This window comes from Pantherophis guttatus, chromosome 6 (genome assembly GCF_059756535.1).
Source record: "Pantherophis guttatus breed Tessera chromosome 6, ASM5975653v1, whole genome shotgun sequence".
Lineage (NCBI taxonomy): Eukaryota > Metazoa > Chordata > Lepidosauria > Squamata > Colubridae > Pantherophis > Pantherophis guttatus.
The window spans coordinates 51398581-51424394 of NC_142068.1; the positions used below are offsets into that span (position 1 = coordinate 51398581).

Consider the following 25814-nt stretch of genomic DNA (forward strand, 5'->3'; position numbering starts at 1 on the left):
GGAGTAGATTTTATGCAACTGCTTATGATTATCATTGTATCATTTAGTCTAGCATCGATCTTGCTGGTGTGTCAGCTATTAAGCCAAACAAGGGTGCAGTATTCAGCTGTGGAGTAGACCAACCCTAGTGCTGATATTCTGAAAGTAGAGGCTGAGGCTCCCCATCTTGATTCTCTTAGTTTCTGAAGTAAGTTGTTCCTTACTTCAGACCATAGGATAAACTTGGCTTTGGAAAATGAAAAAATAGGCAGGAAAAGACAATGGCAAACAATTTCCACATTATTACCAATAAAATTGGTAATTGGCTTCAAGGTGTTGGTTATCACCTTTACCACCTGGTTACCACCTGGCTTAGGACCTGATTATCTACAGGACCACATTCTGCCACCGATTGCCTCCCACCGACCAATACGCTCCCACAGAGAGGGCCTCCTCAGGGTGCCGTCAGCCAAACAGTGTAGGCTGGCGACCCCCAGGGAGAGAGCCTTCTCTGTGGGGGCCCTGGCCCTATGGAATGAACTGCCTCCGGACATACAAAGGATCCCCGACCTCTGTGCCTTCCGTCGCACTCTGAAAACCCTATTATTCCAGCAAGCTGGACTGACAGGATAAAGGTTTTTTAAATTGGGTTTTGATAGGGATTTTAAAATGATCTTAGTTGGATGTTTTAAATTTGGCTGAATGATTGAATTATTTTAATAAGCTTTTAATTTTTGTTGTACATTGTTTTTACCATGGCTGTTCACCACCCTGAGTCCCTCGGGAGAAGGGCGGTATACAAATATAATAAACTAAACTAACTAAACTAAAATTACATGGATGCCCATGAAATCACCAGGAGTCTGACTAAAGGGAGTTTTTATCCTTATGTCTTCTCCCAGTTCAGTTTCATTTCTATGTGCTTAGACAGGAAGTGGTCTTTAAGCTGATGATTTGTGAAAAGGAACAAAATACCACAGCAGGATCATTTGCAATCCCATTTTGGCTTCTCTGCTGACTGAAATATGCTTTAGTAGTACTGGTTGAGGACCCTAGGACTTATAGGACCAACATCTCTGGAGGAGACACATTGACTTGTAGTTAGCTCTATGTCTCTAATTCTATTCTGCATCATTATTTTTGCTAATACTCATTGCCACACTATGTCTAAAATTAGCCCAATTTGTGACAATGAGATACATGATTGAAAACATTTGGCGAAGCAATATATTGTCCTAAACCTATTATCAGTTTCCATAATAATGGAACCAAATGCACCAAATGATAATTATGAAAGGTAAGGAAAATGATTCTCTCTAAATATCAGGCAAAATTTATAATCTTTGTTGATCCTTAATTATACCACTTTTTAATTATTCACATATTTTAAAAAAGAATGAAACCCCAAACTTTAATAGTCTGTTTTCATATCTTTGATTTTTCCATCTCTATAATATACTTTCGACAGAATGGATTGAAATTAATATGGATCAGGCAGTTTAAATTCATGAAGGTTAAATTCTGGCATTGCTATCATGTATCTGAAGCTACTTAATTCCTCTGGAAAGTAATGTGATAAAATGCTTCTACTTCCTCACATTTATTTAGGCAAACTCTTTGTTAGAAATTCCAATTAAATAGTTCCTTTCAGGATAATAACAAAAGACAGCACCTTTAGATGTCTACTTTGGTAGCCTGTGTGAAGTAGGAAAGATCAAAGAGATTTTAACCAGGTGTCAAAAGATTCATATTCCCACAACCCTGAGAAAAGAGAACGGGTGTTAATGCTAGGAAAACAGCAGAACAATGCATAGAACAAATACCTCCACTCAAATACAGATTCAAATCTTTATTAAAAAGATCAATATATTACCCAATTTCTCAGTAAACACAGTAAAAAAGAGTTTTGTATTTGCAGATTTATGTTTCAATATATGTGTGTTTTTATGTTTATGTGTAGAATTTTAATATGTATGTATATATGTATATGTATGCGTATATGCACATACACACACAGGAGGGGCATAGAGTAAATTCTGTTAGATAATTAGGGAATACCATAGAAAAAATTAGTGTGTAGGCCTCCCTTGGATTAATTAATATTTTCCCACACAATTTGGAAAAGATCTTCATTCAAAATAGCAATACAATCTTTCTCATAAGGAGATAAAATTACAATCCAGGTCCCATGCATATCTGTACTGATTATCAATTTCCATGAGTAGGAGGACAATAAAGGGTAGTGTGGTAACTGTGGATAACTATCATGGAGAAACATTGGGACAGCCAAAGTGGGGGAAGTAATGTCAACATATTTGTTCTTGCTTCTGTTCACCTAATAATAATTATCCAGAGATAAGAAATGCCTGAACAGAACCTTGTTTTTAGAGTGAGTTCAGGACATTGGCTGCCTGCACTGGATGGAAAGATCATTCCATCTCCAGATCTGACTGGCTAACAGATATAGCTTATTTTTTTTAACCACTGATTATATAATAGCAACCTCTGTGATCCATAGACACATGTCTATCCTAATTTTTGTGGCTGATCCAGACTTCCCCTAGCATCTATGGACTATTGATAATGCCATTAAGTTTGTTTTAAGTTATGAAACTATCAACAAGATTTATTCTTTTTAAGAGAAGCTCTATCAACTAATTGTTCTTGTGCAATAATGGGAGTAAAAGTAAATCAGGAGTAATATACTAAAGTAGGATTATGAGACATTATCTGTGGAAGCAGAAAATAGTAAGCTGTTTCACTTTACATTTTTTCTTCTTCTGAATGCTCAGGAACAACTCTACCCAGAAAAAAAGAGAGCCATTTCCTTAAAAAGAAAAACCAAAGAAAGAAAAAAAGGAAGTCAAAAGCCAACTCTAGGAATAACTCTAGGAGTCTACATACACAGCATGTAGTATGTGCATTTGGATTTCCTACGGCTGTTGGAGAACTCTTTTGTAGCAGAGGAGAAGAGGAGACAAAGGCCTTGGCAGTCAGAGAGGAGATTCCAGAGGAATATGGCTGCAGAAGGTCCATCTCAAAGCTGCGGACAGGAGAAACAAAAGCTGACAAGATAAAACCAAGTACGATGAGTTCTCTGATTGCCAAAGTACAGCAGAACCTAGCAGTGATGGGCTGTATCCCCAGAGAAGGGATCAAGCAAGAAGAAGAAAGGGAAGAGAAGATGATTACTTTGCTGCACTTTAGAGTACCAGGATGCCAGGATGAAGAAAACTATGAAGTCTTAGTTGAAGAGCCTAAAAGCTGAACTTATTGTACTGTAACCACAATCTTTCAGAGGCAACAACCAACCATACCATCAGAAACCAGCCTCTCTGGCAACTATACCAAATAAAAAGAGAAAGAGGCAACACAGGTCAACAGAGTTAGCAGCAGGGTCAAGAATAATGGTGAGAGAGTCCTTGTAAGAAGTTCAATGACAACTTGAGACAGAAGGAAGTGGGCCAAAGGAAGGGCCAAACCAGAGTGATTCAGATCTCCAAGGGACCAAGAGACCTTAGTGGCAAGATCAATCAAACATAGCAGCAGTTACAACCTTATATTAGTCTTGTCTGGATTAGTCAGATGACAGCAGAGACCAATTCATTAGTAAAGGCATTAGGAACAGTTGGAGGTAATGTCTAGGATGAGACCAGGATAAATAAGAACTGAAGCCAATATAGAAATCTATAGGTTAAGGGCATTAGAGAGTTATAGATAAAAAGTAAAAGTCAGGTAGTTAAAATGTAGGAAGCTACAGAAAACTAGGAAAATCGAAGTCAGAGTAGGGATGACTAAAGAGGAAAAATAAAATAGCCTATAGAAACTGTAGAAACAGGATAGAGACACTGTTAGAAAGTGATTTTCTTTTGTTCTTTTGATACACAATACAATAATAAATTTAATAAAAATTAATATGTGTACATCCTACTTCAGATATGTGTCCTCTCTGAACTTGTGAGAGGGATGCATTGTATCAGCACAACTAATTTAGAATGGCAGGTGTTTCTTCCCAAATTGAAAAAGAATTTTTAGCACGGAGAGATGGCAGTAAGTCTAAGCTATATAAAAGGTTGGGTTGGTAACCATTGCCACCTAACAGATTGCAGATATAATTCCCGTGGTTATTCATGCCCTTGATTATTCACCCCCTTACTAAAGCAATAGTTTTAATAGAAGCAATAGTTCAACCTCAAATGTTTTCAGCACTTAGAGCTTATCAGAGAGTATAGTTCCATCATTGGCATCCTATGATTTCTTTCATTATTCCACAGTGATGTCCGTAGGGTTTAGGAAAGTGGCTTATTCTTGTATGTGGTTGATACTTGAATAGGGAATGCCAATGCAAAATGACAACTATTGTCAATGTATCCTCCATGTCACATTGCAGACTGATTGTCATAATCCACACACCCACAATGAAAGATTGTTCTGTCATGAATATACGATCCAGGGTCAATTTTTTTATTGTGCCTCCCTCTAATAGAAAAATCAAGAGCTTTCTTTGGGGAGGAAATGTGTATAGAAATCCAAATAGAGAGGCTGGGTTTCCCTCAACCCCAGCAGTCTTTGATTAATGGTGGGAATCTCCAAGAAGCTGGGGAAGTCCTGGAAACTGAGGAAGAGAACAATTTGCTTCAGGAAATCTTGTATTTCAGTAAAAATAGAGAAAAATATATAGACATGAATTCGTGTTAGCTTTTTCATTTCTGTGATGGTGAAGAGGGAAAAGAGTGGAAAGGAAGAGACTGGAAGGAAACAGAAAAGTCAGGCAGGAGTGAGTGGATAGGTAGGTGAGTGAATGAGTGAACGTGTTTTCAGTTAACTATAGAACAAGGAAAGGAAGTAGTAGCACATAATTTGGCCTGGCTTCAATTTGGAGTTAACCTCACCCTTGGCTGCATTAGAATAACCTCCCTCACCTCATCCACTAAAAGAGTACTTCCTTCACCAGCAGAGGAAAGTTTCATTCAGAGCCAAAGTTTGACATTCACATGGACCATTCACTCCATCCAGAATGGAAGGAGCTGGTATTTGCTCCTTTGTGGAACTATGCCTATGTCACTTGGCTCTTTTCATGCACATCAGTTCTCAATATATAAGCTTCATTTACCTAAAGAAAGTACACAGAAGCTCAGCCATGCATTCCTGTACCACTGCAATGATGGATAGATGTTTTGCCATTCGCAGGTAATGTCCAAGGAGGCAGAGGCAGAAAAATCAAAGGCTTAAACCATTGTTTAGCTTAACAGGCATAATTTGTACCATTGGACATTGAACCACAGCAGATTCTTTAAATTAGGAATCTTTTCTAACTAATATTAAATTGATAATATTAATTTTAGGTAGAATTAATAATATTAATGTTAGGTAGAAAAAATGCTGCTGCCAACTGACTGATTTTTGGCTACCATGAACCAAAGAACATGGCTCTTTTACAGCGTTAACAGATACAGTAAAGGCAGATAGACAGGGAGATTTCATGCCCGATAAAAGATGGTTAAACAGGAAAGGCCCATAAGTGCTTATAGCTGTGAACAGACTTGCAAATATTCAATATAGCCTACATCATGTTTTAGTGCATTTTGAACTGGTTTGCCTAAAGTTCATTTTTATAGTGTTCCAAATTAAGAATAGGAATAATAAGCTAATGTGATGTGGAAAAACACAGGAAAATAAATGGATAGGCAGGGGCATCTGAATGTATAAAATAATTGAGTGAAGCATGTCAGTTGTGACTAAAACAGGAAGTGGAGAAGCAAAAGAATGAGATGACTCATTCAGGTGAGCTGTGCAGTGTGTGCGTGTGTAACAGAGTGGTAGGGGGGCAGAAACTGCTCAAAGAACAACCTGTGGTGGTGAATAGCAATGACTTCACATCACCCATGATGATATGGCTCAACTTCCCAGCTGGCATATACTTTGCTCTGTTCAGCTCCACCGTTTTGCAATTGGCAAAGAGATATAGCAAGACAGAAAAAGTCTACATTGTACAGAAAAGTATAATGGTAAAATTACCAAGGGGGGACGGGAATCTAAAAATATATTATTTTCTTTAGTATGTTGGTAAGAAAATCTCTGGTCAGAAGTGGAGAACCTGTGAGAGCTCCGATATTTCATTTTATTTGGTTTATATACCACCCATCTCATCTAGAGGCAACTGGGCAAGATGAGCAGCAGATATGGAAGAGCCCAAGTTCCCAGCAGCTCTATACATTATCCCAATGGTGAAGGATGCTGGGAATTGCAGATCAGTAACATCTGGAATGCTAATCCAATTCCTATGGTTATAAAACAGCATTCTGGCTTTTTTAAAAAAAATAGAATGTGACTAACCTCTGAACAATATGTTTTGTTAATTAATACACATAGCATCCGTATAGACTCCAAGCTGGAGGCTTCAATGACTTATCAACTGAGTGGGTCAGATGTTTTTCCCCCTGAAGTATTTATGATACAAGGTGGGGAAAAAGTGGTGGTAATTGTGTGGGAAAGAGGATGGCACATGGAAAAGGAATATTTACTGTATATCCTTTCCTGCTCTAATGACATATTGCCATACAATATTGTATTGTTTGGTAAAGGTAAATTTTGGTAATGGTATAGTATCTAAGCTACAAAAAAGAAGATGAATAATTGAAGGCTGAAATTTTAGTGATTGCTCAGATTTTTGTAGCCCAGATATCAATTGCACCAATGGAGGTTAGTGTTATTAGCTGTCGTACTTTATTGGTGCTGTAGAGGATTAAATGCATTTGACTTTCATGTATATGCTCCATTTGACTAGAACTTGATCTACATGTATATACACAGAACACGAAACCATTACTGCCTCCTCTCCCAGTCATGTAGTCAACTAATTGATATATCATGATTTACATTGTATATGGACATGATGAGAAATGTATTGATGTGATAAGATAAAATGAAAGAAAACTAATTATGGATACGTGCATTCTGTTTTTGGAATAACTTTGTACTGATTTATCAGAGAAGTAAAACAGTAGATATAAATATACAATCATGTCAGATGTAAATGCCTTATTCTCCAATGTGTAAATAATGTATATATGGAACATCAGAGGTTAACTTATTCTTTGGACTTTAATGTATTCATAACTTACCACTCCCATTCCTAGCTCCACCCCTTGTATATATAAGGAGCCACCCTCACCATTCTCGTCGCTTCTACCTTGAATATTCAGTGAATATAGAATGCCTATCATAATTAAAAAGAAATATATTTAAAGCTTTAACTTCTATTATCTTTATTGAGTCTGATCCTGAAAATATTGCAACAAGCTGGTAGCAGAGGATGGTTAATTGACTCAATAAGTAATTAAAAATGTCCAAGAAAGATAGGCCCAACACCAGGGCCTACAGCAAAGAAATAGAAACTGATCAAGAGATGATCAACGAATCCACCAATGCGATTTCGAGAGAATCCGAAGAATACACCACTGAAGAAGAAGAACTAATGAGTGAAAATAATGACCAGAAAGAAATCGAAATAGAAAATAACGAACTCAGGTCAGAGATATTAAAGATACTAAAAAGCCAAAAGAATGATGAAAGTCTCATCGCGGACCTCCAGGAGATGCTGAAAAACAGCGGAGCAGCGAGAGAGAAAAACGTCATTAAAGAAAAACCCAAAGATCAAAAAATCGTAAGTGAGATGACTACTGAGAAAATAGTTGTTAAAAAGAAAAGATGTGATCCCGCGCGAAATTTTGAATGGCAGCCATCTTGGTTTCAACGAACTTCAAAAGAGAATGGAGCAGAGCCAATCAAAACGCTCAGTTCAAAATTTCTGGCGCGAAAAACACTATCAGACGAAGAAAGTGAGAAAGAAGTCTCAAACTCTTCAGATGATCCAAAATCAGAAAGTGAAGACGATTTAACAAAATCTCAAGTAAAATCAGCAATGAAAACGCTTTTTGCTGCTTTTGGGCCAAGACTGAAAATTACCAAGACATCTACGAAGAAGCAAGAAATCAAACCGGCGACTCAAGACCTGCACGCTCCCATCCTGACTTCGAAAGCGACGACGCCCGAGCCCAGAGAGCCATGCCGATTTCGCCCTACACCACAGACAAAATCGAATACCAACGCACACAAAAAGAAGAAAAGAACCGTCACCACCACCAGAACCCCAAAAACCGAGCCAGAGACCGACTCATCTGAGGAGGAGCGGATCGAGAGAGCTGAAAGGGAGAGAACCTTCCACGACGCCACCAAAGAAGAAATGAGCAACGCGCATGTGCGAAACTACGTAGACGACCCAGAAGGACTTGAACTGGCCAGAGAACCGCGCAGACTCATTGCAAGCATCCCAATGCCGTTCTGTAATTTCCTGCACTTGAGAGATCACGGACTGCCCCAGGTTGTAAGTAATGGACAGAATAATGTAGGTAACTTACCCAGTGACTTCCCAAAACTTAGAATTGATGGCATTAATTTACAAGAGTGGTATCAACAGCTTCAGGTTATTTTCATGAAAGAAAATTTACTATTCTTTATAACTAGCCCTCCAAGAAGACCTTGGACTTTAAAAATAGATTGTTTACATCATAGAGCATTTTTCATAATAATATCTAGCGTGTCTCCTGCAATGTATCATAGCATCAAACCAAACCTAACTGTATCAGAAATAATTCAATGCATGTTTAATCTATTTCACAGCGATAGCGTAGCTACAACCACAAGAATGTCTAAGGATTTCTTTTCCTCTAGAGTAAAACCAGGGGTTTCTATAAGTGAGCATTTGATAAATCTAAACAAAATAAGAGCTGAGCTACAATTGAGGGGGGAAGTGATTTCAGATCAAACAATGAAAAGTGTTATTATCAATTCACTTGATCCATCATGGGATAGCTTTATGTCACACTTAGATACCATTAATTTGGGATATTTATCCATAGAAAGTCTATCTAACAAATTGATAGCAGAAGACAATTCAAGAAAAAATCGATCCAGTAACCAAACAGACCACAAACCTTTTAGGAAAGTAGTCTTTCAAGATAAACATAATGAGGCCTTTAGATGCTACAATTGTGGATCCAGGGAACATAGTAGAAGAGACTGCCCCAAAGTCTCAAGAGAGAGACATAGACCAGAATATAGGAGCAAATATAATTACAGACAATCTTCCACAGATAGACACAAATATAGAAGCCCACCAAATTACAAAGAAGGTAGAGGGGGTAGAGAAAATTCAAAAGAGAGGAAATCTGGGTCACTGAATGGGCTAAATAAACAAGACAGCACCAGAACACAGCAGGATGAGAATAACAATTGGCTTATTGATTCTGGTGCAACAAATCACACCACCAACAACAAAAGTATATTATCTTCATTTATAGAAGATAAGTTTGTGATAAAGGTAGCTAATCAAGAAAAGGTTCAAGTACTAGGCAAAGGAAATGTGACCTTGCCTGGTCTAGGGAAAATAGAGGGGGTATTATTAATCCCAGAAATACCTCACAACATACTAAGTGCCATAAAATTAAGCAGAGAATCTGATATCAATATAGTTTTCTCAAAGGGGAAAGCAACTATAGAAAAGAACAAAACAAATGTAGGTACTGTAATGATAAAAGGAGGTCTACCCTATCTGATAACTAAAGAAAGATGTTTACATAACATTGATTCAAATATGGAAGATTGTATTGAAGCAGATGATGAAAATGTCAGTAACAGTGACAATGATGAGTGTAGAATAACTCATGATCACAAAAATACATACAAGGAAAAGAAACCAAAAATAGGTAAACCAATTCATGATGAGTGTGCTCACATCTTACACAGGAAGTTAGGACATGCAAGCTTTCCTGTAGTACAAAAAATGACTGAACACGCAGAAGGTGTCAAAATAAAAAATTGTGAAAATTATTTGGAATGCTCAGTATGTAAGTCCACCAAACTAAAAACCAGTCCCAGACCAAAAAAATCTAACAGATCAACTAACAATATTTTTGATTTGGTACATATGGACTTAGTTGGTCCATTAAGTCCCTCAATTACCTATAGAAAACGTTACTTCCTAACTATAGTGGATGACTACAGCCGATATGGTTTTGTTTACACATTAAAGCACAAGGATGAAACATTTCAGAAATTTAAGGAATTCTACAAACGTATAGAAACACAACATAATATCAGAATAAAGCAAATTATGACAGATAGGGGATGTGAGTTCATGTCTAAAGAATTCTCCCAATGGTTAAAGGATAGAGGAATGTTACATTTCACGTCCAATCCTTTTTCTGCATTTCAAAATGGAGTTGCAGAGAGGAAAAATTCCACACTACAAACCATGATTAGGTGCACATTAGAGGATGCTGGTTTAGGCAAACAATTTTGGTCAGAGGCATTACATTATTCGAATTACACTCAAAATAGAACCTGGTCCAGTATTGTGAATAAGACACCATATGAGGTGATGTACAATAGAAAACCCAAATTATCACACATGCACATATTTGGAGTCACTGCAGACGTACACATACCTAAACAATTGAGGAGAAAGGGAGAAAACGTATCCAGGAGATTAAGATTCATGGGATACGAAACTGGAACCAAAGGGTACAGATTTATTGATAGTAATAACAAATTTATAGTATCCAGAACAGCTGTGTTCCATGAACAGGCCAATTGGTCAAAATTGCACCTTAATGAAATATTTCCTAATAAATGTAAAGATACGATATCTTGCGAGGAAGGAACAACAGAAAATCAAAATATTAACAAAAGTAAGAACAAAACCAAAACTTGGACTAATAGTCAGCATAAAATAAAGACAGACACATTAACAAAAAAGGAAGCTAGATATTTGCATGATAACCATAGCAAGCCTGAAAGAACTATTAGAAACAATAGAAACCAAATACCAAATAAATACAAAGATTACATAATGCATATGAATGGAGAACAAATAACACCTAATACATATGAAGAAGTATTGAAACTTCCACATGAAGAAAGAGAAAAATGGGAACTAGCTATGGAAAAAGAGATGGAAAGTTTACAAGGATTAAATGTATTCACACCTGCGATCGCACCTAAGGATAAAACAATTATAGGTACCAGGTGGATTTATAAAATTAAGAACTTAGAAGGAGGCAATACCTTATACAAGGCTAGACTAGTTGCACAAGGCTATGCACAAAAATATCCAGAAGACTATACTGATACATATTCACCCACAGTGAGAACTGAGAGTGTCAAAACAGCCCTTGTAGTAGCATCTGCACTCAATCTGGACGTATTCCAATATGACATACAGACCGCATACTTACATGCAAAATTAGATAAGGAAATATATGTAAGAGCACCACACAGTCAATACACTAATAAGAACGAAATTTGGTTATTAAATAAGAGTCTGTACGGATTAAAGCAATCCGGCAAAAGATGGTACGATTGCTTGGTAAAAGTACTTAAGACCATGGATTTCAACGCCACCACTGCTGATAACTGTTTCTTTGTAAAAAAGAGTAATGATCATATTGAATTTGTATTAATTTACGTGGACGATATTTTATACATTGGAAAGCATAAAGAGAGCAGGGAAATCTTTGTAAATAAGTTAAATGAACACTTCTCACTGAAATCTCTGGGTAAAGTGAATAAATACCTTGGTGTGCAAATTAACAAAACTAAAAGGGGATTCAAACTTACACAGAAAGATAAAATCATCGAACTCCTAAACAAATGTAACTTAAATAATGCTAAAACCTGTGACACCCCTATGCAAACTGATTTTCTTAGAAACACTGATGAATCTTCCCCTGAGTTTAAAGACAACACATTTTACAGATCAGTTATAGGTTCACTCCTTTATATATCTAATTGGACTAGGCCAGATATTGCATTACCTCTCAATCTATTGTCAAGATATGTTAGTAAACCAACCTTGTATCATTGGGAAGCTGTCAAAAGAATTCTAAGATATCTGAAGGGTACATTAGATTTTTGTTTAATGTTGGAACCCAATAATGACAGAGAACCAAAAATTACTTGTTATGCTGATGCAGATTGGGCTGGTGATACATCATGCAGAAAGAGTACTTCTGGTTATGTTTTTCTATTGAATGATTGTCCAGTTTACTGGTATACTGGTAAACAAGAACTAGTAGCCACTTCTACTACAGAAGCGGAATATGTTTGTTTGTCCAAAGCTGCAAATAACCTTGTATGGTTCAATGATCTGATCACTGATGTTTGGAAGAAACCCACCTTACCATTTATTATGCATGAAGACAATAAAGCGGCCATTGAAATATCCAGATCCGATGCAATTGGACAAAGGTCCAGGCATATTGATATAAAGTTTAAGCATGTGAGACAACTGTCTCAAGACGGATTCATTAAAGCAATACATTGCGATACTTCTGAACAATTAGCTGACATATTAACAAAACCCTTACCTTCTAAACAACACAAATATTTAACTTCTAAATTATATGTATTATATTGTCCTGAATCAGAATGTAATTGGTGTTGTGTAACGAACCGGCATTTAGAGGGGGATTTGTCAGATGTAAATGCCTTATTCTCCAATGTGTAAATAATGTATATATGGAACATCAGAGGTTAACTTATTCTTTGGACTTTAATGTATTCATAACTTACCACTCCCATTCCTAGCTCCACCCCTTGTATATATAAGGAGCCACCCTCACCATTCTCGTCGCTTCTACCTTGAATATTCAGTGAATATAGAATGCCTATCATAATTAAAAAGAAATATATTTAAAGCTTTAACTTCTATTATCTTTATTGAGTCTGATCCTGAAAATATTGCAACAAATCATTTTATACATTCACATATATAAACATTTTATACATACATATATTGTACACATACACACCAGGGGTGGGTTCTACTTACCTTTACTACCATTTCACAGCAGGGCTGTGCACTCGCATTAGCTCTTCTGCGCATGTGCAGAAGCATTTTGATGACATCGGGGTCGATGGGCGAAGCCTCCCACCGGTTTTACCACTGCTCCTATAGAACGGTGCGAACGGGGAGCAACCTACCATTGATACACACATATATACATATACATACTGTATATTTAATTAAATGTGTATGATGCCCATCTCACTTTCTAGTGACTCTATATTGCCATTTGGCTGTTTGGAGTGATTCTAGGCAGCTATAACATAATACAGCAATAAATAAACAGTATATACTGTTGCTAGGATTCCCACTGAATATCAATGTGGTAATTCTGTGCATTACTTCTTAGGTATCATGCTGAGTGAAAAATCTGGGTATTATCCTCATACAGTAGTACTGTTAGCAGATCTAAAGAGTTGGATTAATGCTTAAGTCAACACTGTATTTTTTGAAGGGATGAGTCACAACTAAAAAGGGAAGAGGAGGAAAGAACTGAAAGATCTGACACTTTTTTTAGTTCCACCCTAAATTTCACTCTTTTATAACTAGGGTAGCTGAAAATCCCAGTAATGAGTTTTCTTAATTCCAGCAAATTATAACTTGTCATTAGAATCCACTCTTTTAAACCAATTGCTATTTTCTGAAGAATATAGTGTAAGAAAGTATTGCAAGAAAATATTGAAAATTTACTCTCACCCAGGCCTGCCTCACCAACATAAAAAAGTAGATTTCCAAGAAGTTTATATGGCTTCTGACAGCCTTCCGGAAATAACACAACTGTAATCTAAAAAGACAAAACGCCAATTCATCTGAACATGCAGTCACACGGGGGCTGTTCTATTTGGAGAATCATTCATGCACAGCCATAGGCAACTTGTTATGAGGGCTTCAACGGCACAGCAAAAATCAGAGATTCCCACATGATAAATGGATGCACATGAATGGTTCACCATATTAAAAAAAAAATTACAAAGAGGAACCTTCTAATTTTCAGCATAGTGAAGTCTATTTTTTCCAAGCTTTATCTCATGATCCTATTGTAAAGGTTCAGCACATGAATGGAGCCAAGGATATAAAAATTTTCTATGCAGTCAGAACTAGCTCATACCAAGAATCTACACCATTTGCACTGCTCTCCTTTAATTATGTTTCTAATAGAAGGAGACATCTAGCAAAATACCTCCTGAATCACTCCTATCCTACAAAAAGTGAAATACAGTTATTAGGAGAGGTGGTATTTTAGTCATAAAGATACTCAAAAGACAGAAAGAAGCAAGATAAAGAACTTGGGCCAACCAGAAGAAAAATAAGTGGCCTGAATTAATATACACTTAGTTCATGTGTAGCTGTATATTTATAATATAGTATTTCCATATTCTATACATAGGTAATCTAAAGAATGTGGGGACCAATGTAATGATATATCAAGAAAATCTTGACTAATAGTGTAAATAATAAACTGAATGTTTTAAAAAAATCCTCACAAAAACCCTTTCAAATATTTTCAAGATTGAGACTAAGTGGTTGCCAGTTTTCTTTGCACACAAGTGTTTGCTTGTTCGGTGTCCTCAAGAAATGAAGAAACAATATTTGTTTTACAGATTGGCAAAGTGTACCATCCACCACTGGAGGATGTACAATGCATCTTATCTTTAAGTTATGGTAATACAAAACAGTCTTGATTGAATAAGATATCATATTGTCTACATAATCCTCAGATTCAGGAATTGATACAAATCAATCTGATTACTTTAGAGTTTTGCCATTCAAAAGAATGTAATTCCATTAAATCATTTGATAAAACAGTAAAAGTACATTCCTCTACCTTCAGATCATTCTGTAAAATAAGCAAAAAAATACCAGATCCAGTATATGTCCTGACATAAAGGTATTAACTAAGGAAGGACTATAATTGATATGGAGGCCTTGAGATCCTAGGCCATACCACAGACAGCAACATTAGCATGCATAAGGAAATATCCTCTGGCAAACCCAGCTACCTGGAGAACCTAAATCCCATAGCAGCAACCATCTGCAGATGTCTAGATACAGGATCAATGATATAGCAAACATGTGATGCACATCATCTCCAAATTCCATCATAGTTATCCACTGTAAGCATAAAAAGTTCCATTCTGGATAATTTAGGAATGTTCTGTTTAACATAAAGATGAACTCACAAGAGTCTAACATAGCTCCACATCCCCACCCTTGCCAATGATGCTGCCAGAAAAATCCTAAAAACTAGAAGACAAATCTATAATAGAAATATACCTTCAAATTATTCTCAGTAGTCATCCAAGACTATTGCTTGTTCACCTTTCATTCAAGAGCAGAATATTTACTTCAAGGGATTGACAATATCACTCTTCAAATTCTGCAGAAGAAGGAACTGCCATAAAAAGATGTTTCTTGGTAATCTTATCCCATCATAAGAAACAGATAAAATTAAAAAGTAAGCATTATTAGAAGACAAAAATTGAAGGATTGAAGTTGATCTTCAGGGACTCAATAACTGTGCCAAACCAGTCTAAAAACTTTTAGCAGAAATAAATATAAAGTTCTCACTTTTAGGTAAGAAAAATCTGGATATGTTGGTCCTAATTTGGCAGCAATGCCATGAAGACAGCATAATTAATCACTAACTAAGCATGCCAATTATACAATGGAGCAGTTAAAAAGGCTAATGAAATTCTAGACTGAACCAGAATTTTAGAGATTAGCTCATCAGACATAATAGTACCATTCTATTCTGTTTTGGTCAGACCATGTGGAATTGATGAGGTCTATTCTGTGCACCTCCTCTTAACAAGGATATAATAAACTGAAGCATGGCTAAAACAGAGTGACAATGGCAATGAATGGTTTAGAAACCAATAACTACAGGGAAACCAATATTAGAGTTGAATATTATTTCTTAAAGGCAATATGATTAGTTGAGGTTTCATGTATAGATAATAAACAAATCGTATATATACTATAGGCATGAACTGAATTATCAAATTCAAATTAGAAGAAAGGAAATTTAGACTAAATGTCAAAGAAGAACCTCAGGAGGATGCATTGTTTTCTTAAAAAATATTTTTACTTATTACCCACTAAGGAAGTTGTTAGTGTGTCAAAAGATGATATGATTATTTTTCAGGTCTTTTCCTTATTCTGTGATTGCCTAACAAAGAATTTGGGCAGAGTAGTATATCTATCACAAGTCAAACTGGATCACTTCAGACTAAGTCACCTAACCATAAACATCATTTGACTTTCCACACTTTTCCTATGTTAGCATTATTGGACAAATCACCCTGCAAAAAACTACAAAATATGAAATATTAATATTTTAAAATATTATTTTAAAATGTAAGTATACATAGCTCATGCATTTCTAGTATGGTTGGTATCTTCCATATTGCTACTGCAGTTCTATCACTGAAACAGACAAATTTATGTAGGGAAGTATGCATACTTATACATGGGGAAGATTGATTTTACTTTATGAATAAATTAAATTTCAGTCAGGATTCTTTCTAGGGTTGCTTTTTTAAAGAACATATTGGATATATTACGGGCAGAGCATTTTTACATGGGCAAAAATAAATATACTTTGACAAAGAGCAGAGATTATTAGTATGCGCTGCTCCTCTCACTCCTCGAAATATCAGGAACAGTTTGAGACGGAAGTCACTGCTGCTGAGCTGAAAATACAGAATGAGCCACATGAGGAGACCTGTGTATTCTCCAGCTGACCAAATAAGACAGAGCAAACAATGGTATCCAGCTAGTGCCCTTTAATCTACAGCTCATTTTGTTTGGCCTTTAAATCATTTGCAAACAGAGTTCAGTGCAAAACTGCTAAATCCCCAATCCTCTGCTCAGTTTATTAAAACAGCAGAGAAACAATAGCACCAAACTGTGACAGACAAGGAAAAAAAATCTAAGAGTTGAGAGAGGCAATGAGGCAAGAATTTCTATTTCGGAGAGAACAGACCAAGTTCTGCAATATTTCAGCATTTCTAGAACAGAATTGTTTTTGATGAGATGGGCAGCTATATAAATTTGATAAATAAACCAGCTATATTGCTAAATATATGCAATATTGTGAGATCACATGAATACAGAACCAATGCGGGAGCAATGCAAACACTGCAGGAAGTACTGTTTTGCAGTTTCCAGGATTCCCAGATTTTAACCAGCAGTCTGGAAGGAACCAAGTTGTTGAAGAATGACCTAAAATGTCAGGAAGCACAGATAGAAAAGCCTCTATTCCTAAACTTTAAAGACGTGGCCTTACATCTTCGGCAGTAACTTTCTTATTAAATCATTTGCCACCTCAATTTGATAACTGCAAAGGAAATGGAGTTAAGTTCATTTTCATTAATTGTTCATCCATATGCTGTGAAACTACCGTATATAGAGTCTTGCAAAGGAAAAAGACAGCCATGTTTTCAGAACTCATTTTTATTGGAAAAATATTAATTCTACTTGGAATGCTGATTCATTTTTCATTCTGCCCCCAAGCCATATACAGGGTGAAATCAAGAGATAGGTGAAAAAGCTATTCCTAGTTTGTACTTGGTCGTAATATGAAAACATAGCATTAGTTAGGGGGATGTATTAGAAAGGCCATTCAAAACATAAATATGTATTATGTTTCTGCTTTTCCTCCCCTTTAGCCATGCAATTGCTTGTATTGATATAATATGTACAATTTTACTGCCTTTATCAAGCATATAGCAAATGTTGCCATAGCAATAGAATTAACACATGATGCATGCTGTTTGCTACTTAAAATGTTAAATCTTGTATCATGCACATCCCAGCTGATGAGAATTGTAGCAATTGATTCAAAAGTAAGCATGAAGGGCTTATGTGCAGCCTCCTTTTTCAGGCTTAATGCTTACTCAAAAATATAACCTTAATTATGGGTGCCAATTTCAATTTTTTTTTCTCTGTATGCAATGCAATGCAATGCTTTACTTTCTAATGAAAAGTAATTCCTTTTGGAAGCAGAAAAGCCCATGGCACTTGTATTTAAATGTATAAAATTTTGTATAAGGCTCTGATTCAGGGGTGAAATGCTACCCGGACCGGTTCGCCCAAATTGGTAGTAAAAAATGCTACCAGTTTGGATGAACCGGTATTTCTGACGATCAGTTATGCTGTGCGATTTATATTTGCTAGAAAGCAGAAAATCCTGCTTTCTAGCGAATCTAAATCGCGCGGCACAACTGTTTCCCCCCCTCGCTGTTCTACTTACCTTTGCAGATCAGAAAAGGCTTCTTAATCCTTTTTCAGTGCTGCGCTGTAGTGCCTGCGGTGCACATGTGCACAACCGCACATTTGGCATGCACCACATATGTGTGCACGAAGCGAACCGGTAGCAAAGCAAACCGGTAGCAGACTTCAGAGCATTTCACCCCTGCTCTGATTATATCTTACAGTTCAGCTCTGCCCTGAATTCTTGGAAAGCCTTAAGCAAAATAATATCTCTCACCTATGATCTTCTTCTGTGAAGGAGAATACCCCACAGAACTGTTGTTTAAAGGAAAACAGATACAGTAGTGGCCAAAATTGTGGAAACCTTTTAGGAAAAGTATATTTTTTGAGGTTTGATGGCTAATAACACCACTTTTTGGGGGGAGTTTCAAGATAATCATATTCCACTGCTGGAATGGCCTGGGAATAGCCCAGAGCTTAACCCAATTGAAAATCTATGGAGCTGACTAAAAAAACTTGTTAGTCAGAAGCGACCCACCAATAAAACCCAGTTAATAGAAGCAATCACTCAATCTTGGTTTCACATTATAACAGTTGTAGAACCAGGGGTGGACTGCTGGGGATTCACAGGGGTTCAGGAGAACCTCTAGCTAAGATTCTGTGCAGTTCAGAGAACCTCAAATCCCACTCCTGGCTGGCCCCGCCCTGCCCACCTCACCCTGCCCCTCCCAAGAGTCCCCACATGGCCTGTTTTGGATGCAGGTAAGTGCAGAGCACACATGGAGGTTCAGGAAGGGCAAAAAATGGGCCTACCAGAAATTCGGGAAGGCCAGAAATGGGCCCATTTCCGGTCTCCAAAGGGCCTCCGGAGCCTGGGGAGGCCATTTTGGCCCTCCCGGAGGCTCAAGAAAACTCTCCGGAGCCCAAGGAGGGCAAAAATGCCCCCCCACCATGATGCAGGAGACCGACTAGACCACGCCCACTATGGCCACACCCATCCAGCACCCGGGCAGAGAACTCCTTGCTAAAATTTTTGAAGCCCACCCCTGTGCAGAATTAAAAGACTTGGTTCACTCCATGGGAAGATGTTGTAAGGCCATAATTCATGCTAAAAGTTACCCAACTAAGTATTAACTAACATGGTAATAATTTTTGTATATCTCGTTTTTTCTATGGTGATAATTTTTGTATATCTTATTTTTTTCTATGTGTTTCACTTCTCTTCTTTATACTGTAACTGCTATTCTAACAGCAAATCCTTCATAAAAGTTATTGCATTACATTATTGATTAAATTATCTTTCCATTGATATATAATTTTATGGTACTACTCCAAAAAAAAGTGGTGTTATTATTAGCTAGTTTTAGAAAATAACACTTTTCCTAAAAAGTTTCCATAATTTTGGCCACTACTTTAGGTGGGTTATTCTGAACAGCAGAGTGAGTCCTGAGTTCTAGCCGTACAGTATCTCAAGCTGAGTTGGCTCCTAGTCGAGTTTCCAGAGTAGCAACAAATACATACAACCAATGGCTTGGTTCAGATGGCACTTTGATTTTTTTGTCATTATGAAATGTGACCCTAACTATTGTAGTTCATTGTTTATGGCTAACCAGCTCTTGTAAGTTGTTTAACAAGGCAGAATTAAACTAACTAGACCATGCTGAGCTAGCAAGAGTGAAAATTAAGATCAGTACATTTCCCTTGTGCATTGCTAACCTCAAATTTGAAAAGCTGACCAATGTACTGTTTGTATATAATAGCCAGTCCTTTGTACAACTCAGGCTAACCATTTTGATAACTAGGTTCTGTTGAATCAGTTGGCTCCATAATGCTAATGCTCATAATATAATCCCTGGTTTATATATTACAACTATATCAAACCAAACAGAATCCACATTATTGCTTAGTGCAACCTTTGACCTGAGTCAATTTCTCCCATCTGTGACATTTCACCTGGGTTTTGTTAAGGTGAGCACTTTGAAATGTGTTTGTTAAAAATTATTGTATCATATCTTGTACATCTCTTGAAGTAATCTTGCTCTTGTAGAAACATGATACAAAAGATGACAAGTGTAATATGTTATTTAATATAAAACTCAATCTAAAAAAACATGATGAAATGTACAGCATTTGAATTTTTCACATATTTTAGTGAACATCCAAAGGCTAAGATGAATATGAGGTTGTGATTCTGTTTCTTTTGTCTTTAAAGTCACATTTTCTCCTTTGAAGCATGTTATGCAGATTTCCATTTAGGAGAGGCAGAAAAATATGCAGGTGGGACCTGCATGGATGGTTGAGCTCCTAACCAGTTTAACCATCACACATTGACTAGAAGGCGTAAGGTAGGTATCTATCAGATTATATCTAGGTTTAGTCATGATTGGAGTAGACTAAACTGAAATCATGTATAACATAAATCTTGAAAGTTTCTTTACAGGGCTTTTATTTTAATCACTTCTATGCTTGACTAGAATTGGGGAACTTGAGTTCAAATCTCTGCTTAGCTAGTAAGCTTACTGATTGACACTGGATCTTTTGCTAAAATCCTACATTTCTTGCAGGATAAGAAAGGTTACATAGATTGCTATTCTGAATTGATTGGGAGAAGAATGGAATAAAGATTAAGTTATAATAATAGATCACCTGGTTGTGAAAGGTGATTCTTTTTGTTTATTTAGATATTGATAATGTCATTTCTGAGAACATAGCAACTTACTACCATTCCCTTTCATTGTCTCCCTCGCTTTCTTTGTTATTTTCTCTCGCTTTAATTCCCTTTAACCCTATTCCTGAAAATTAAGTAGTTTAGCCTCCAGATGGGAATTACTATTCAGAAAGACAACTCAGAGAGTGACAAGGTTCTGCACTATTTGGAACATTTTGATTATCATATATGAAGAACTGATAATAGACATGGCTAAATAGGATGTAATTAAAATGCTACATTTTGTGTCTTGAATTAATGTGGCAGTTCTCCTTTGGAAATGGGAAAATAATTAGTCTCTTCGAAGCTGCATGTTAATTATGTGCTACAAGCACATTTTATCCTATATAATGAAGAAGCAGCATCAATTTGGCTACCTTATAAGAATTGACTGATGCAAGAGAAACTTTCATGTTTTTGACCCTTTTGCTTCTGATTGTTTTCTTTAGGCAAATATGTGTGAAAGGATTAGACTGCTTCCTTGCATAGTCAAGAGCTCTTTTTCTCTCTCTTTTATACCCGAGTTACTGTATACTGAATTTACCATTCATAACAAGTGCTCATCTGATGGGAAGGATATTTGAAAGCCATAAACTCAAAAATAGGATTTGAGCTACTTCTTTATTCAGACTTGTTTTCATTCTTTTCAGATATACCAGGTTCTAATTAAAATTCAAAGTTATCAACATCAGTTAAAATCTAACAAAGGGAAACAATTCTCAAATTGTTTAGATATTGTCCTATTGAAATCTCATCATTTTATTTTGGAAACTACTCTTGATTTTGATAATGTATAACTTTACAATTGTTATTCTTTTAATTTATGGAAGGCAGGAAATAATTTCCCCCAAGTCAATTTTGCAGCAGCCTAGAAGGTAGTTACTTGATATAATCATCTACTATCATAAATTGCCATAGCAAGTGGATGACCCAGTCAATTTGTATTGTCCAGATGGAATCAATATCTAAACTGAGGCTTCAAATTCCTCTATGGTATGGGATCCTGTTGATCAGTCCAATGTTTAACTTACTTATATCTTGTATCAGAAGAATCCAAATTCATTCATCCAATGTGATGGATAAGCTACTAGGACTGATGATATGGTATATTGCCTTAACTCCAGTATATTTTGTATTCCTATCTAAAAAAATGAATTGAGTCCTGTCCTGATCTGAAACAAAAACTCTGAATACAGTACTAAACAGAACTGAAGAAATTTAATGTCAGACCACTTCTTGAACTAGAATGTTTACTTGAATAGAACAAAGGCACAACTCTTGATAAGAGAGTTTTTGGTTTTGCAAAACGAATATCATGAAAATGAATCACTGTTTTAAGAAGTGGCAGACCTGTTACATTTGCACCCCTGTGTTTGTGTCTTTAAATCTGGAGACCTAGTACACAAACATACTTAACTTAGTCTCAAAAATACCCTGAGACCAATTATTGAATCTTTGTGAGACTTTAAATGTGCAACACGGCTCCAAACCTGCTGCACTATATTCAGTGGTCATAAAACTAGTTCAGTTATGTTTATAATACCAATTAAAGCAGTGGCTTAATTTAAAACAATTACATCCCTGCAGAAATCAGGCTGAAATTGGTCTATCCGTTGGGAGATTGGGAGACCAACACTGAAGAATAGGCAGCAAGGGCAAAACTGACAGTATATATACCCATAACAAAAGGCTAGCTAACGTCAAACAATAATGACTTCTCTATATATCTCACCCATTTTGATAGTGAGAGAGTGGCATTTAAATTTACTAAATAAATAAATGTATACCTACATTAATAAAATATACAATACCTTGAATTCATAAATTCAGAATATGCTTTTTAGGAAAATAGTGATCAATAAAAAACAATAGATGAAATGAGTTAAACAGATAACTAACAATAATCTCCGGTGTTTAACTTTCAAAGTAAAGTACAAATATTTAGATAGTCTTTAATGGTGAGGAAAATAAATGGAAGAGGAGAATGTATTACCAAAAGGTTTTTTTCCCTTCTCCACAATGCTTTTACTTGTGTACTACTGGTAGTTGATTATCTTCTACTTTGTTTTTTTTTTTGTCTTTATTCTTGTATAATTTTGTTTAAATAATCTATCAAAGGTTTTGCAATACAATTTTTTTTAAAATGTCAAGCAGCTCTTATGTTTTGAACATATATAAAAACTTCCTGTGACTTTTGCTTTATTTTTTGGCCTGCAATTTCTCTGTTCAATTATATGACCAAAGCAGCCAGTAAGACTAGCCACAGCAATTATATACTGTCTCCTTGCAGGAAACACCCTGAAGTGCCTAATTTAGTTGCAATTTCAATATATCCTGCCTCAGTCTAATATATAGGTTACTGGATGAGTTTAGATCACAATTTAAGACAATTCAGTATGATAAGCTTGCCTCTTAAACAAATTAAATAATCATGAGTATTGCTTGCAGAGAGGTTAGGCTTAGTTGTAGTTGTAGTCCTTCTTAACCTGGGCCTTGCTAGCAGCTTGGAGCTAATAGGAATAGCAATACAAGACATCTGGAAAGCAGTAGATTGAGGATGGCTACTCACTTCTGAACCCAAGAATGGTTAAAATGACACAAAAGTAAAAGAATAAATAGGAGAACAAGAAGGTACCTATTACATTCTATTGTCTATTGTTCATTTGTAAAGACATCAAATACAAATATAACCCAGAAGTTTTTAAAAAGCAGCATATTAATTTTAACACATCAAATATAGTACAAATTCCATAACAAACATTTGAGGAACCATGGAGCTAATATTAGATCTGGTTCCTAATCAGAAAGCCTTTTAGAAAAAAAAATGTGAGGGAGGGAAATGACTAAAAAGAATGAAGTGTTACTTGTAATTAGCCAAAAGATTATTCTAGGAAAAAAATACCACTAAAGTTCAGAGGGTAATTTTAACTGAGCTGTAAATTAGGTTCTAAAAGTGAAATCTGTTCAGTTCCTGAGACTTCTGTAACTTCATCCTATTATTTTCAATAAATTTTGTTAAAAGAAACTCAGGGATATAGATATATCTTTCTAACTTTATTCACAGTCCAATGGCTCCAGAGAATTATAGTTATATAGTAGCATACTAACAAACTGATTAGATCTGACCTTGAGACCTGAATCCAGAAGCCACTGGACTGAATTTACCATATTCAGAGCATGGCTCAGGCCTAATAAGGTTGTGTGAGTTGGGCTATCCCTGGCACAGATGGATTGTCATAAGTGGTAGAAAAATGAATTTCAGGCAAATGAAAAAACATCTACTTCCAGTTCTGCTGAAATGTATGTATTTAGTTATTTAAAAAACTTATATGGCCACCTATCTCACATAGTGCTCCTAGGCAGTTCCTAATAACAACAACAAAAAATAAAATAAAAATACAACTACGTTTCCCAAGCGGTGCCAGAACAGCTAAACTAGTAATCTCCTGAGTCAACTCTATTCTAGCCCAATGCTTGGAGGGGAAAAGCCAAGTCTTTATGGTCTTTCAGTAGACTAAAAATAGGGAGCCCTCTAATCTCAGGTGGGAAACTATTCCAAAGGGCTGGGGTGCTACAGAAAAGGTGTACCTCCAAGGTCTCATCAGATGGCAACATTCAGGGAAAGGGACCTTGAGTATGCTCACCCTATCTGACCTAATGGGATGAGTAGATGACCTTGAAGAGAGGCAGTCCTGAAAATAGCCAAGTCCTATGCCATGTAAGGCTTTAAAAATGAAGACTTTAACCTTGAATTACATTTGGAAAACAACCAGTGCATCATAATAACTGGGACGATTTGCAGGCACCCAGCACCATGAGCCCCACTACTGATACCAGATATAGTCATTTCTGGCTTTCTTACAAGACAGTGTGAGGAATCAGAAGCAAATGAGCAGTTAAGTATCTCATCCAAGCAGGCCAAACTGTGGTTTCTTATTTCTAGAATTAATTGAGCCTCTACCTGAAAACATGCAACAGAGTTGTAATCATGAGACAGACACCCAGCCCAGTTATTACTGAAATGCCCATTCAGCATTAGCATAACCTAATCTCCCTACTTCCTCTGCAACCTCCACCATCCTCATTTATGTGGTTTCCTACTCTTAATTACTGCTTGCCTGCCTGTTCCTGAGATTTTTTGCCCTCAGCTCTCATTTTAGCACAAGATAAACTGCAGACCCATGAAATATATTTTCTGCAAACATTGGAGGAATAGAGCATATCTGAATCAGAGAAAATGATTCTTTGTCATAGAGGATTTTTATAAATTTTGGGGAAAAAAATTCTGCTTTCCCCAACACTTTTCTCTCACCAATTTCCAATGTGCATAACTCAATACTTTTCCAACTAGTTGTGCCAGGCATTGCAAGCCAAGCAGGAGCTTTCTAAATGTGCCTTATCTCCATTTTTTTAAATGCAAAGAGCTGTTATTGTCTGGAACAGGAGAGCAAATGTTAGCTACAGAAGAATCCTGTGCTGTGGTAGCATGCCTGGGAAGACGTCAGCAACCTGGCACCTAGTGCAAATCTTCAGATCTAGCCTGCTTGACGTATCCTTGCATCTGTCACTGCTTAGGCAATGAGGCGGAAACTCTTTCCTGAGTCTTGGCTCAGATGTTTGTCTCCTGCTTCAGTCATGTGCTTCATTTAAAAAGTCAAACCTCTACCCGCCCCCTGCACATTCAGAATTATACAGAGAGGTTTTTATATTATACTTACTAAATAGAAATTATGTTGTATTGCTCACATCCTATAACAAAAGTATAACTGAAGGCAAAGTCTATGGCCTTGGATATCTAACGGGGCTCATAATCACAGAATTATTGCTATTGAATCACTTGGTGGCAGATACAAGTAATTGATGTTCATCCTACGTGCAAAAAAAAATTATTACCCAAATGTTGAGCTGCACTGATATGAACTTACTGTACCTAGGTATATAATTCATTTATTTTGGTGCTGGACTTCCATTATATTTCAGCTAACATTTCTGTGAATACCAAAATTA

The 25814-nt window shown here is 36.4% G+C and overlaps 1 long non-coding RNA gene across 1 annotated transcript in view; it reads right to left on the reverse strand.

Moving 5' to 3' along the window:
• The window catches only part of LOC117678697 (uncharacterized), a 60369-nt gene that overhangs the window by 7114 nt on the left and 27441 nt on the right, over positions 1–25814 (reverse strand). The window lies entirely within an intron of this gene.